Here is a 16,630-nt window from a genome sequence, read left to right on the forward strand (position 1 = left end):
TTTTATTCAGATTGTAAGTCTCACAGTTATGAATACATCTGTGATTTCTTATGTTGTTCCTTAGTGGAAATAAGCATAATTTTAATAACTTTTCTTAATGAAAAAATAGCAGTGGAATTAATTTGATTTTTTCATGTCAAACTTCTATTTGTCTTCAGTTTATTTTTATAGTTTCTTGTATCTTTGGTATCGTAGATATCATGAGCAATATGCCATTAAATCAAGAGCAAACATAAGTTGATCATAATGGAGTGGCTTTCAAAAATGCAATATGCATTTTGAGAATGGATCATAAACGGAAGCCATTAGTATAATTTTGCAAGATATAGTCTGTGGTAAAATGTAAGAATAAAAGTGGTAATTGCAAGAATTTTGAAATTTTAAGAGGCAAATATTGTAACAATGAACTGTAAAGGAAACAGTTTCAAAATTCTTAAAATCTGAGTCTCATCAAACCAAGTGCTTGTAAAAAAAAGTAACAAAACATCTTCCCTTAATGCAAACATGGTTAGATTGTATGCATCATAGAGCAGATCTTGTGGCTGATTTTCTGTATAATCTAGTGGATGCTTTTTCTCATGCAAGTATTTCATTCAAATCCATTCAGAAGCTATCTTTATGAAACCATGTCATATAGTGGGCTACTTTGTCAAGAGCTGGCAAAGAAATGGTTTGCTGAAACATTTGAGCATCATTGAAATGATATAGTAACAGTGAACTATTCAGTAGTAACCAGTTTTCTCTAACTGTTGATAAAAACTCTGGAGTTTGGATAACTTCTGAAAGGTTAGTGGTTGCAACTAGCTTTTTTGAGAGAAATCTGCAAGTGTAGAAATTATGGTTCTAAAATCAGAGGTGTTGATGAAGTACTGTTGCTTGATTTTGGGCCTTCTGCTAGTTTTCTGGGGAAATACACTTTGTCCTGGGGGGAAAAAAACAAGTATATAGGACCATCAATGATGAAGCAGTTCATCTAAAGATCACTTATTTCAGTGCACTGTCACTTGCTGTATGTTCTTTGCATTTCTTGCCTAATTCATGTAGTCTATTTAAAACTGAAAACGTTATCAACCCTTGCAAAATGAGTAGTCATTTACCAGCTATTTTCAAATCTGCTGAAATGAAAACAACTCTGGTATCGCATATGGAAAATGCTGGCTTTGTAATACATTAGCAATACATTGAAAACAACTCTGGTATCGCATATGGAAAATGCTGGCTTTGTAATACATTAGCAATACATTGTAATACATTGCAATACATTGCCTCAAGAGTGATTCTAATACCAAGGTTTTCCTGGACAGGGTCAACACGATACATGTACAATTGAAAATTAGGAGAAAGTGGTTGATTTCCAAACCTTAGAAGAAAAGATAGAGACAGTCAAACCTCAGACCTCAAAAATTGCATAGATTTCCTTTAGATTTTTGCTGGGTTGAGTTTTGTGCTTTCCATTCTTAAAGGTTGCATTATTTACAAAAACAAGGGAGTATCCACCTTCGTTGTACATAAACTTGATGACAATTTCATAAGCTAAATGAGCATGGCATACAGATAACACTTTTCCTGGTGTTGAGGCAAATGTAAAGACAGTATCTCTTCATCTAAATTGTTAAAGGAATTAATAACTTGTGTTCTCTTCAGTACCCAGAGACAAAAGTATCATTTAAAAGGTTGGTTAAAAAGTAGAGCGTAATAGATCTGTTTTTGCAAATGTATGCGACACAGAAAGTAAAAGAGAGATTTCATTGTGATCTTAAAAAAAATTAAAAGGAATTTAATTTGAAAATGGCAAAAAGTATCAAAATATCTATATAAATACATACATCGTTGCCCTTAATGATTGGAAAGCTGAATAAAAGTAATTTTCTGAACTCAGTAAACTATTCCTTTATTTTCTGTATGAGCCTTTGTAGAGACTCTTTGGTGAGAATGTTTTAGGAGAAATTGAGGAAAAGAGAAATTCTCTTGTGCAGCTTCTTTTTGACCATTAAAAAATCATTTTAGATGATCATTTTGACATCACAGGATGGTACTACATCTGATGAGGACAATATAAAATACTCAATTTGTTTGCAAATGTTTAGTTATATTATTGTTATGTTTTGAAGGTGATTTATCTAGGTATGTAAAATCTTATTTTATTTTATTTTATGTGGAAAATTAGAGTGAAGTGGCTGTAGAACTAAGGACAGCAGGAGGGGGCATATATACTTGAACCTCATGAGCTGCTGCTGTTATTACTCAACAGGCAGTATAGATCTAGACTAACAACTAAAAGAATGCAAAGGCTGAAGAGGGATATCTTGGACACAAGACAGCTTGTGATGACTCTGTAGCTGGATTTTGGAGGGGAGAAGAAGGTGCTTTGCTCTGGGTATCTAGGCAAAAGGAGATAGATTAATAGCACTTTATCAGGCTTCCTGGCGGAACTGAGCCTCTAGTATGTCAGCCAAAAGGCAGAAAAGTGATAATATATAGGTAAAATTACTAAAACTTAACCTTTTTATTCTATTTATTTCAAGTGTTAAGATCCTCTCTAGAAGCCTAATGAATTGATCTGAATTTAAAAGGTTTTTTTGGGGGGGGGGGGTGTTTGGTTTTTGGTTTCAGTTTCTGGTTTTGGGTTTTTTTTATTCTGCAGAAAGGTTCTATTTTAAAGCCTTCACATAAGAACTTAAGTTTCAGGATTTGGAACAAAGCAATTTCAATTAGTAGATGCTTCACACAGTCACATTCTGCCTTTTGAATCCATGGACTTCAATAAGGAATATGTATGTCATTATTTTATTTTTTGAAACCTTCCTTAAAAGAATCAACTTGGTTAAAAAATAAGTTCAGTAGAAAACATTAAAGCAACAGAAAACTTCATCCCTTTTTCTTCCATGAGGTTACAGATGTAAAACGTAACTAAATTTGAGAATCAAAAGTGAATAAATAGGGAAGTAAAAGTCCCAGAGGTGTAGAAAATGACTCAGAAGTGAGGAGTCCTCTAAGGTGTTCCCTAGTTAAAGAAAATAAATGAAGATGCCACCTATTTGAATCCTGGGAAGACTGCTTATCCCAGCAGAAGGATAGCTCTTATCACCTCAAATGAAGGAAGAATCACAGGCTTAGGAAGCAATTAATATTTTGAGTCAAAAAAGAGAAACAGATGTGAAGGTCAAATACACAAAGAAAAAGGCAGGGATTTTATTCAGGAAAATCTGAAAATATCCAGTGCTCTGGATTTAGTAGATGAAAGCTCATGGACTTGGCCAGGGAAGGGGCAGTAAAGAAAGCAACAGCTAAAGCTTTTCAGCTTTGCAGTGCCAATGTCTTTCATATATTCTTCCTTTTTCAGCTAATGGATTTCCCAGAGAATCCTTCCAATAATGACATTAGTCGGGATGGAAGTTTAATAATGTAGATGTTGGCCCAGTAGAAATTGGGCTTCAGTAACCACTGGATATCACACAGGCTTTTACCTGCCAGGCAAAAATAAAGGTCTGTAGTATTCAGAAATAATTACAAATTTTGGGCATCTGTTTTTGTTTCTCATACAAAGAACTTAAAATGTATCTTCAGTTTCTCCAGTTATGTTTCTTGGTGGCTCAGCATAAGTCTTCTCTAAAAACTGGAGACTTCACGCCAGACCTTTGATCTAAAGACCTTAGCAACAATTGAAATTGAAGCTCCCAATCTTGTTCCCAGGCAGCTATGTTATATTTCAGTAAGTTAAATTTTAAGAATGAGTAGAATTTAGAAGGGCAATGACATGGAAATAAACAGAATGCTTTCTACCTTTCTAAAACTCTGCAACAAAAAATTTTGGTTTGCCTATATAAAATAATTTAACAGAACTGAAGTTCTATGAAACATCATTATTGAGAACCTGCTAACATTAATAATGTGTTTTGAGAGACATTGATGCTAGTCTCATATCATAGGAGCACATATAAGAATTCATTTCTGTGAAAGCTTACTATATAAATATGCAAGACCAACAAAAAGTGGAGAAGGAAATAAACACATGGAAAGGTCAAATGACTTGCAGGATGGGAGCAGTAAATTGGCCTGTCTCCCACATCCTCTCTGGATCTGTACCTATTAAACCAATAGTAGATGACAGTTCCTAAATAGGTCACAGAGGCATTCATATTGGGAGTGAGAGGTGATAATAGGTGAGATAATTACAAGGTGCAACTGTTTACCTCAGCTATCTAACTGCTAACTACCCATAATTAAGCAGTAGCTCTAGTGCTCTATGACGGGTAAGTTAATGTAAATACTTTCAGCTAGTCGTTAGCAGCTTTGCTCTGCAGAAATTGAGCTGCTGCTGACTCAGAAAGTTTCATGAAGACTGGTGAGACAAAAGGAGGTCATGATTTTCTAGAAAGTTTGAGAAATACTACCTTAAGCTGCACCTTTTCTCAAATATTCTAGTCGTCTTCTGATTTTTACTTCACAAAGCTTGACATTTGTGGTTTGCTTTTACAGATCATAGGGTCTGTTCATACATTAACTCTGCCCATAATTAGGTGAGTGAAGATCGCAAGCACAGCAAGAATTTCAGCTTTCCCCTCTGTGGCTGAAATTCAATTAACGGTAGTGTTCTCCTGCATGGTAGCTCAAGTATCCACTGTTAGGTGGTTCAACAGCGCTATTTTCAATTTGTTGCTTAAAATCTGGTTTTGTCCTTGCTGTTACTCATGGAAGCCTATGACAGGCAGTTTCATGTGAATACTGGGAATAAGTCTTACGCTCCTATTCTTTATAAAGAATTTATCCTTCTCTGAGTAGCCAGCCTCTTGTGTTCAATTTCTCTGAGCCAGCTATTCAAGGAAAGCTTGGACATGTAGTTAGAAAAGTATTGTTAGTAGGAAAGCTTTTAGTGTTGTATATGTCTCCCCAATGGTCCCCTTCCTGGTTCCCTTTATTATAAGTTTTTCTAGAAGATGCTGTTTTGACTCATTGTCTATGATTTTGTAAGAGCTCCTGATGTGGAATACAAGTGAATGCTGTCTCTTCTGATGTGTTGGTATATATCCTCAAGGGAGCAAAAAAGAGACTGCAGTTTAGTTGAGCCTCTGTAGCAGTTGGCTCTCTTGTTCTCTGTGGGGAACTCCAGAATGGAAAAGGCAGCCAGTCATGCATGCTGTAATTTACATCTGATTGATGAAGGGTTTAGATTCACAGGAACAATTTGCACTGGGACTCCTGTGGGCCTAAAACTGAAATATTTTGCCACTGCTATCCAGCATTAATTTTTGTCTTGATCAGTCTCATATCTTTCCACATCAAGTTCATTCTCAGAATTAACCCTTGAAGTTATAAATTTAAATGATATTTGGTAGTCCTTGTTTTCTGTGTTAAATAATCAAGTAATCTAAGTTGTAGCTGAAAACGCTGCCTTTCTAATAATCAGATAAATAAATTTCATGGGAAAAAGTACACCATACAGTATTTGCTGTGCTTGCAAAGTCAATTAAACTTTTATTTTTAGAATAACCAAATATTTGAACATTAATTCACTAAGGTCATCAGAAAAGGCACAGTCTTTAAGCAAAAAACCCAGCACCCAATAAAAGTTTTTCGACATCTCAAAAAGAACAAGAAATTAGTATTTATTAACGAAACAGAATTAGGCCAATATGAACATACGTACTAAATTAAATACTGTCAAAACTTACTATTTCGTAAAATAAAGTTTGTTACATAGTTTATATTACTATCATACCAAAAATATATCTCCTGTTGCCCCAGGAATCCCTGCAACCACCACTAGGCAGGTTTTGTTCTGATCTAGCATGTGCCACACTAAAGCTGCACATCTAGAAGCTTCTTGAAGTTAAATGATTGAGGACAATTGAGTTTGTTGGGTTTTTTTCCTTGAACTTCACTATTTTTTGAAGTATCATGCCACAGTGAGGGGAAAATGACAATGAATCTTTCTATGCAATGTAAGAATAATTAAATAGTATTGTTTGCAAAAGAAAAAATTTTTTTTTCATTTAAATGTGCCTTCAAAATGAAACGCCAGAAAATTCTCATTTCTTATGTATATTTCCAGACTAGCTAAACATGTAAATATATAAATTTGTCATAAAACTTATTAATGGGCATTTGTTTACATACTTTTATCTCAATTATCTATGCCCATAGGACCCATTCAATCAATTTTTTACTAAGTAGTTTTCAAAATATAATTACTCTTATGGGTAGGTCTATGAACAGCAGTGTCATTTACACTATAGTTCACTAATTGCACTTCTAAGCCATTATAATGAATTATACTTGTACATTCTTCAAGAAGATCAGTTAATGCTAATCACTTCTATCACATATATCACTTAGAAGACATCCATCTATAACAGCCTTTCCATTTACAGCCTCATTCCCTTTTAATTTTCTTGCATTGTAAGATATGACCATAAATGTATAGTGTGTGCTTACATAACCAGTTAGCCTTGTAAACTTAGTAATAAAAGTTGAGTTTTAAAACTTAGAAGATGTGTTTTTATATTTTTGAATAAATTTAAGATGGAAACTATCAGCTTTGTGATTATTAGATGTACAGTTCCAGAATACCAGTTCAGGAATTACTGGCTATAGGAATAACATATAAATAGTTCTAGTATGAAATTTGGTACGTTTATGAATGGGATGTATAGGGCAGATTACTTTTTGTGTTGGGTGACCAGATTTGTTGACCCAGATGCTTTTCTAGCCCTACTTTTTTGTGCTTTAACAAGACAGAGCACTATGTACTGCAAACTAGGGAGCTGAGTGCTTTTGTCTAACTAGTCTATAGACTGAATGCCTACAGACAGGCAGTAAAAAGATCCCTTTGCAGGATGAGAGATGGTGAAATAATGATCTTATACTTACATGAAATCCTTCTGACTAGTTTGACAAGGAAAGTGTAATTTCTTAGGATGTGGGAAACTTTGCTGGGGATTTAGGTACAAGAAGCCCAGTTGTCCCAAGTGTGAAAAAAGAGCTGCCACCTCTTCTCTCCTTCTTATCATCACAGAATATTAAGACAATGTTTCACTGGTAGTTTACTGGAATTTCTAAGAAGTTGTGGTAACACATATAGCAAGGATCTTAAAAATGAAATATGCATGAAAAATGAATTGATGTACGCATGCTATATCGACTATAAACAATAAGTGCTAACTGATATCATCAGCATAGTTGTTATGGTTGGAATCTTCATAAAATTTCTATGATACCTAAGCTACTGGTATCTTTACTCACACTTGAGTTTCTAGGGGGTAATAGTGAAAAGAAACTATTTATGTATGAAAATACCAGAAATATGAAACAAGTGGTCTCTTTGTTAGGTTTCCAAGCTGAAGGAAAACACTGAAAAATATGAAGTCAGTTTTTCAACTCCAAAGTTGCAGCTTACCATAAAGAAAAAGTTAATTATTAAAAGAAAAAAAAAAGGCCCATGGTTTAAATATATACTTTGAAAAGGTGTGAGAAATTATTTCTGGAAAAATTACAATATAAGAAAATACAACACAAAGGAGTTTTATAGTGTCCGAGTAGTATAACTTCCTTGAGAGGAATCGCTCACATCAGTGACTGAACCAGCTTACTTTAGAGATGGAGAGAAATGGGACAATAGTATTTTAAAATTCTTTTTTTGTGTGTGCTTAATACCTCTAGCGGGAGATTCCCACTAGGCATTCCAAAGAATTTTTTTCACAGTGCAGTTCCATTGACCAGATTACTACATCAATTTTATCTATAGTTGTTCACATAGATTCAGTAGTTTTTGGCATCTTAACTTAGGACTTAAGGACTTGTCTATTCAGTAAAGCTAGGGGATTTTCATGCTGGCTCACTCCTAGACCACATTCTCTCCAACTCATGTGGACAAGTTTAAAAGAATAATTATTAGGAAAGCCAAATAGCTGGTGAATTTCCTAGGCATAAATAGAAGATAAAGTGATAAAGGGAGGGAAAATGAGAAAGCTAGTTTGCATAATAATGGAGGAAGAGGCTATATAAATAGACCATGAAGTAGGAGATGAGGTGAAGAAGCTGTACAGCAGACTAATTGCTGAAAGAAACCTGGTTGAGAGAGGTGCTGCAAATATGCCCGAAAACCAGGAAGAGTCAGTTTCACACAGCTGGAATCTGCTTGTCAACAAGAATACGGTACCCTGGAAAAACCCCCAAAGAAGTGTTTTTCCATGAACTATCTTCCAGCTGCCAAACTGTGAAATGTGGATCTTAGATTATAAATCAATTTTATGGGAGCAAGGAAAAATCCACCATTATTCTTTATGTCAGGAGAAATCTATATAACATCAAATTCTTTAAATTTATACTAAGGTTTTGCCCTTGTGCATCTCTTATCACTTTATTAGGTTTAGTTATTAGATATACAGATTTTTTTTTCCTCAATATTAGCATCTTGGAACAAGTTTTCTGATAAAAACGTCTCAGCCAAATCATTCCAGTGGTTTGTGAGGTTTATTTATTTATTTTATTTTTATTATTTGCTAAATGTTATTTCAGGTGTGAGTTTAAACTATATGGAACTGCATTCCCCTGGAATGGGTGACAGAACATTCTGTCATATATACACTGCATTTCCCTTAGTTTCTCTACCCCAGAGTTTGTAGCCACCAAATATGGAATATCAGCGAAATAGGTGAGATATGGATATGGAACATGCTTGAGGTGCTTTGACATCTGAACCTAGTCCATGAGTCCAAAGCAAAACAAAGTTTTAACTATTCTAAAGCTAGGTCATTGACGAAGTAGCTTAAAGTAAGAGGTTAGTGAAAGGAGATTAGAGTGCTTTAGCTACAGGTAGAAATGTCCCTAGAATATGTTTTTTCTTCTGCTCTAGAGTCCTGTGCTATTTGGCACAGATCCATGACTGTGAAAGGTCCACTCCTGTGCTTATCCCTCATCCACTGATAGTCTATACCAAGCCTCCAAAGGACCTTCTGTCAGAGAACCTGGCATGCATGATAATAGTTTAAGCCTATACTTTTAGGCACACTGTGTGAAGGCAGGCAATTTTATTCTGAGGAGCAGCCCTAAAAACAGCCTTACTAAATAGTTACAGTCATTAAACCAGAGTTGCAGAACTGTAACTTTTAGTTTCTTTGTAGTTCATAGGTCTAGTTAGCATGGAATAATCATAACATAAGAATGGTTGAAATACTTCATATCAAAGGTATATCTAGACTAGCATCTTGTCTATAATGCTGATGGGTAGCGGATACTTAAGGAAGACAACAAGAATGTACAGAATTGCTCTGACTAGCATTTCCAGCAAACAATGCTTTAGGGCTTGCATGAGTGAGAGGTTGCAGTTGGACTGCTGTGGTTATTAACTGCCAATATACCTATTCTCCATCAACTAATCTAGTCCTTCTCAGAAGCCATTTACACTTTTGGTCTCTAGAGATCCAGAAAGAAAAACTGCAGCTCCACAGCATATTATGCACTGTAAAAAGCAGTACTTATTTTTTTAAAAAAAATCTATTGTTTGATGATGTCACTGAGTGTTCGTAGGTTTAGTTTTATGAGACATGATGACTTATTCCAACCTCCTCTTTTTCCCTCTGTTTATGACTTTGGATTTCTATTATATTGCCACTCAGTCATGCCCACTATGTTGGGTCCTAGTCTGCTAAGTTTTTTCTCATTCGAAAGCACTACCATGCTTCTGACCAGTTTTTGCCTTTTTCTACTTTTCTATTACTATTCTTTTACTTTTTCTTAAAAAAGGCATATCAGAGTTACATCCTGTATTGATGAAGTAGATGTATTTCTTGAATAGTTGTGGTGGGTTAACCTGGCTGGACGCCAGGTGACCACCAAAGCCGTTCTATCACTCCCCCCCCTCAGCTGGACAGGGGAGAGAAAATATAACAAAGGGCTCGTGTGTCGAGATCAGGACAGGGAGAGATCACTCACCAATTACCGTCACGGGCAAAACAGACTCAACTTGGGGAAAATTAACTTAATTTATTGCCGATCAACCAGAGTAGAGTGATGAGAAAAAAAAAAATAAATCTCAAAACACCTTCCCTCCACCCTCCCTTCTTCCTGGGCACAGCTTCACTCCTGGATTCTCTACCTACCCCCCCCCCCCCAGCGGCACAGGGGGACAGGGAATAGAGGTTGGGGTCAGTTCATCACACGTTGTCTCTGCTGCTTCATCCTCTTCAGGGCAGGACTCATCACATTCTTCCCCTGCTCCAGTGTGGGGTCCCTCCCACAGGAGACAGTCCTCCATGAACTTCTCCAAAGTGGGTCCTTCCTACGGGCTGCAGTTCTTCACAAACTGCTCCAGCGTGGGTCCCTCCCACAGGCTGCAGTCCTTCAGGCACAGACTGCTCCAGCGTGGGTCCCCCACGGGGTCACAAGTCCTGCCAGAAAACCTGCTCCAGCGTGGGCTCCTCTCTCCATCCACAGGGCCACAGGTCCTGCCAGGAGCCTTCTCCAGCGCGGGCTTCCCACGGGGTCACAGCCTCCTTCGGGCATCCCCCTGCTCCGGCGTGGGGTCCTCCAGGGGCTGCAGGTGGAGATCTGCTCCCTCGTGGACCTCCCTGGGCTGCAGGGGGACAGCCTGCCTCACCATGGTCTTCCCCACGGGCTGCAGGGGAATCTCTGCTCCGGCGCCTGGAGCACCTCCTCCCCTCCTTCTGCACTGACCTGGGGGGCTGCAGGGCTGTTTCCTCTTACATGTTCTCACTCCTCTCTCCAGCTGCCATTTCTGTGTGCCCTGCAACTTTTTTTCCTTCTTAAATATGTTATCACAGAAGTGCTACCACTATCACTCATGGGCTCAGGCTCAGCCTTGGCCAGTGGTGGGTCCATCTTGGAGCCAGCTGGCATTGGCTCTGTCGGACATGGGGGAAGCTTCTAGCAGCTGCTCACAGAAACCACCCCTGTAACCCCACTGCTACCAAAACCTTGCCATGCAAACCCAATACAATAGTGCACAGTGATGTTTTCTGTTTTACTGTAAATTTCTTTCTTTTATTTTTCTGCCTTCTTTATGACCACTGCTGATCAGTTCATGGAATCAAACTGCCTTACTAGCTTGGTGGATGAGGGGAGAACAATTGATGTCTATCTTTAGTAAGGCTTTTGACATTGTCTCCACATAGACAAGCTGGCAAAGTACGGGTTAGATCAGTGCACAGGTGCAGAGGATTCTGATCAGTGGCAGAAAGTCCAGCTGGAAGCAAGTCGCTAGTGGTGTACCTAGTGATGTTCATCAGGGGTTGGTAGCAGGGCCAATACTGTTGAACGCTTTCATTAATGACCTGTTGATGGGGCAAAGTGTACCCTCAGCAAGTTCGCAGATGATACAAACCAGGTGTGCTGCCATTCAGAGGGACCTGCACAGGCTGAAGAAATGGGGCTGAGATAAATCTTACGAAGTTTGACAAAGTGAAATGCCAAGTCCTGACCCTGGGAAACAATAAGCCTAGGCACCAGTACACATGGCCAGCTGGAAAGCAGCTCAGCAGAGAAGGACATTAAGGTCTTAGTGGACAGCAAACTGACCATGAACAAGAAATGCATTATCACAGCAAAGGCAACCAACAACATCCTGGGCTGCATTAGGCAGACCATTGCCAGAAGGCTGGAGGAGGTGATCCTTGCTCTCTACTCATCACTGGTGAGACACATCTGGACTACTGGGTCCAGTTCTGCATGATTAAGGGATTGGAGCACCTTTCACGCCACTTAAAAAGGCTAAAAGAGCTGGGGTTGTTTGGCCTCAAGAAGAGAACTTAAACAGTTCTGTGATTCTGCAGATTATCTGCACTGTCTTCAAAATCTTGAAGTCCTCCAGGAAGGGCATTACCACTGGCTTGAACTACCAGTGGGCACTACAGAGCAGACAGAGCCAGACTCTTCTCAGAGGTACACAGTGGAGAGATCAGAGCTGTGAAAAGGGAAATTCCAATCAGACTGTGAAAAGTTGTTTTGTTTTCTTCCATCAAGGGTGATCAAATCCTGGAACAGGTTGCAGAGAAGTTTTGTTACTGTCATCCTTAGAGATATTAAAGATTCAGCCAGACAAGGCTATGACCAACCTGATCTGACTTCAAAATGATGCTGCTTTAAGTGGCAAAAGATGACCTTCCAGTCTAAATTATGTTGTAATTCTGTACTCCTTCTGTAACTATTTGTAGTCAGCAGAAGATATGGTATGTAGAATAATGTTGGGTCATTCCATTGCTTTTTCACCTCAATATTTGCACCATTTTTAAGATTAGGTTTAATTTAAGATTAGATAGCCTGTCTTCATTTGGAATATTGTTTGCTGTCTTTTAATCAATAATGAATTTCTAAAAGTACCTTCTATTTTATCCCCCAATTTTTGCTGTTTGCTTTCTAAATCCTTTGGTGAGGAATATATATCCAAGAGATCACCCGTATCATACATCTCAAAAACCTCTGATAGATTTGTGAAGCATTGATTCTCTTTACAAAAGCTCTGCTTTCTGTTGCTCCATGTGTTTACTAACATATTCATCATTTTAATTTGTAACAGTTTGTTTGATAAAGAAGTCAGACTTTCTAGTCTTTAGTTCCCAGATCACCTCTGGAGACATTTTAATGAATTGCTATTATATATGCCATCTCCCTTTTCCTTGTACGAAAGCAGATTTAAATGGTCATTTATATACCACAGTTAATAGACCAGCAATTTTATGTGTGAATTCTTTTAAAACTATAGGTGGTTACTTCTGACTCATAGTGATTCTTTACTAATCAATTTGTTTAAAACACCTCTTACATTATTTCAATTTGAGATAATTTTTTAGACTTTTCCCTGGCAAAGAATGGCTCTGATACAGGAATTTTATGCTTGCTTCTCTAGTGAACATCAGATGTTGGATTCATGGGGTGAATGCTGATCATGCTGAAGTCAATCTGAGTTTTAATTTTAGGAATACAGAATTCAGCCTTGGTGTATATCCACGGACAAATACTGTGTGCTTTGAATCCTTGATTGGCTACATTCAAGCTAGTTATATCTGAATAGGAGGAGTACAACAAAATGGGAGGCAAATTTATTTAAGTTCCAAATGTATTGTTCAAGATATGTGAGTAAAGCCCAATAACTACAAAAATACTGTTAGATATTTAAATGCCATAAATTTATGTTGCAGGTGTGCCCCTGATGTAAACTGACAGTGTAGGGAGTGAAAGTTACCTTAGAAAGCAGTGAGGACTGGGATGTTTTGCATATATTCTGTTCTTTAAGACCATTAATACAGTTGAAAAACAAAGCCAGTGTATTCAGTGACTGCAGTATTTAAAAAAAAAAAGAAAGAATAATATAAGCAGAATCTAAATTAAGCCTAAATTTTGCATTGTGCCCTTTCTGCACAGTTATTATCAAGTAGCACGCTGTGTAAAATATGGAAACAAGTTAGTAATATACCAGCAAATAGCCTACAAAATAAAATGAGTAATTATAGGATGTACTTCAAAATAGAAAATAGGGTTATTTTAAAGTAATACTTGACACTGGATATTTGTAAGACCATGCAAAACAGAAGGAGATTAGTCAAGAAGAATTCTAGTAAATCAGTTTATTATAAAAGACAAAGGAAAGAATTTTCTTGGAAATGAGGAAGAAACATTCATATGTTCAAGAACCCTACTGCAAGCAAAGGAAGCAAGGGAATCAGGAGATCTCTATAATCTGTGTATTATTCAGCATGGAGGCTAGAACAGAAATAAAGGATCATTAATTTAAGCATTTAGGAGAAATGTTAGGGTTTGTATCTGGTTTTGCCTTGTCTTTATCAAGCCAATACTTCGCCATCTCCTTCCCAAACTGCATACCATTAGCACTTCTGTATTCTAATCTCTCCCTTGCTGCTTAAAATTATCACTCCTTTATTTCAAATATGGCTTCTTATCCTCTGCTCCGCTAATTGGCTTTATTACCCTCGACCCCTTCTTGCCTCCACTGCAGGCAGCTTGACATTTTTTCATCAACTAATCCCCACTTTTCACACCCCTCCTTTCTCCTCCCCCCACCTCCCCACAATTGCTTCCCTTTCCTCTTTTGGTGTATTCAGAGCTCTAGAGAGCTTTTCAGCAGATATTCAAGCCCCTGGAGAAATTCAGAGATTGAAACACAGCACAAGAGCTAGGGGTGTTTTCTTCCGGGCTGCCAAAAGCATAAGGTAACATTCAGAATGAGGTCACTGTACCGTGATCTCATTTTGAATTGGATTTGCTTATGGGGCGTAGGAAGTCTGGTAGGGAGAGCATATTGTTTTGCTAGTTAGTATTACATCAACAGACTGTGAAAAAACTTAAGCATTTACTTTCATTTCCTAACTTATAAATTCGTGTGTCGAGAGTTTAAAAAAAGTATGAGGAGATAATAAAACAGTGGCTTAGGTTAGGCATGGACTGGACTTGCAGCAGCCAAGTGTAGCACATATGTACAGTTGCCAAAACAAAATGAAATCTTTCAGAAAAGTATTTTGCAGGATAAATGCAGACGCTTGAAAAGAATACCAATTATTTTGGTGCTCTAGAAAGCAAGATAGAATTGGCAGGAGAGAGCATGGCATGAGTGGGTACTCAGAAACTTCCCTGCATAAGGTGCTGCCAACAGGCTATTTAGGAAGAATGCAGCATTCAGGTATTCTCCCTGATTTCTCTTTGTCACTCCTTAACAAATAAATGTATATTCTTTCCTACAAAAAAGACAAAAATAGACATTTCATGCCCCAAAGAGCCTACATAATATAAAGAACGGGGTAACAAGATGCACTGGAAGGCCATACCTGGTGTCAGTTAAAACTTTTCTCTTTGAAAACATCATCATTAATCCTGCACCATTAGTATTTTGACATAGGGGAACAGGCAGGACTTTGCAGGGATTTTAATAAGTTAAACAGCTGGTGTATTAACTTTTAAACTGGTATTGAAACACAAGGCAGGCTGTGAAATAAAACGCGTGTAGGAGCAACAGAAGAAATAGCGGAGTGTGATGAACTTTGCTGGTATCCTGACTAACTAGTGAGTGGGAAGTATTAAAAATCACAGAGAGAGAGAGAGAAATCCAAGTGGAGGGAGAAAAAACACTCTGCTGAGCTTTAGAGAAAGAGCAATATTTGCAATGTACCTTTCAGAGTGGCTGAGTGATCCTCAGCTTCAGTGTGTGCAGAGCTAAACCCTGGCTGAGGCAAGGGACTTAACATAAGAATATTTGCTCCTGTGATTAAACATCATAATCATAAACACAGAGGAAGCAGCAGAGTTAGGGTTAGCTTTGTAGTTTTTTTGCAAGATCATTTTTGCAAATCTTTTACTATTATTTTTGGAACGAATCTATAATCCCTGTTGACTACATGGGTTGTAAGCACAGCAAATGTTGGAATGTGTATTTCAGAAACTTAATTAAAAAGTCTAATCAATAATTTTTATTTTGTTATGTTAGAATTATTTCATAAATATGAATTTTAAACTGTCTTTCTGTGTCATACATTATCTTTCAATCTCAAAAAAAAGATAGCTCATGAAAATTTTCATTTATGATTATGAGCTAGGACCATTGCTGTAAGGAAAACTACTCTGTATAGCAATGCAGGCTGCAAAAAAAAGATCCAACAAAATGCCTTTCTGCCTGAAATCAATAATAAAATAAGTTCATTTCATACAAACACAGATCTAAAGCTTTCATGACAGTCTAAAAAATGTAAAAATGCCTGCAGAGGATATGAGTTTATTGAATTTTCTTACTTCACTGTTTCATAGACTCCATCCTAACCAGATGGTATAATCTGATTGTATCAACCTAGAAGTATATAGGATTTTATTTTAATGTTAAAAAGGTCAGTAGCTTTGGAACTTAAATTCTTTCTGTCTTCTGTACTGCACTAGAATCTCAGCACTGAAGTATTACCAGATAACTTTAATAAAAAGAAGTTGAATTTTATAAACTAAAATTTACTTATTCATTTCCTATATATACAGTTAAATTCTTTAGATGAATGCTTCCTAAGTGTATGGCAAAGCAATATATACTTTATTGAATGATGAGTGAAATTTATATTAATGTAGTTGATATAGATACAAGATTTCTTCCAAAGCATTTTTGCTGTATAACTGTTATTGAATATTACATCTTTTTATCACCTCAGATGATATTCCAACATTTTAGTGCTTTATTCCAGCACTGAAAATATTTTACTCTTCCCAAAGACATGTTCTGCTAACTTCTGCATTGAACTACTTTTGGTTTGGAATTTGTGTTAGATTTTAAAATTTGGTGACAGATACACCATTTTCTTAGCCATGCCAGGGTTTTCAGTTGGCCTGCAGCATGGATTCCTTTTGAAATATTTTTTTAGACTTTCCCGAACCTTCTTAAAATCTGGATCGCATTAGCCATAAAGGCTTAGGCATTTTCAGCACCATGGAAGAAGTTTGCAATCATTTTCTATAATACAAACGGGCTTATTTAGCACTCCTGTTATGGAAAAGATTCTACAATAATAATGCTACTATTATAATACCATTTCTGTAATAATAGCACTTCTGTTATAAAACACCATTATTATAGAAATGCTATTATAAGACAAGCTCTGTTATTTAGAATTGCTTCTGCAATAAAAGT

General features: G+C 37.0%; 1 long non-coding RNA gene across 5 annotated transcripts in view; it reads left to right on the forward strand.

Moving 5' to 3' along the window:
• The window catches only part of LOC138689560 (uncharacterized), a 201,002-nt gene that overhangs the window by 99,521 nt on the left and 84,851 nt on the right, over positions 1 to 16,630 (forward strand). The window lies entirely within an intron of this gene.

Source organism: Haliaeetus albicilla, chromosome 17 (genome assembly GCF_947461875.1).
Source record: "Haliaeetus albicilla chromosome 17, bHalAlb1.1, whole genome shotgun sequence".
NCBI classification, from domain to species: Eukaryota; Metazoa; Chordata; class Aves; order Accipitriformes; family Accipitridae; genus Haliaeetus; species Haliaeetus albicilla.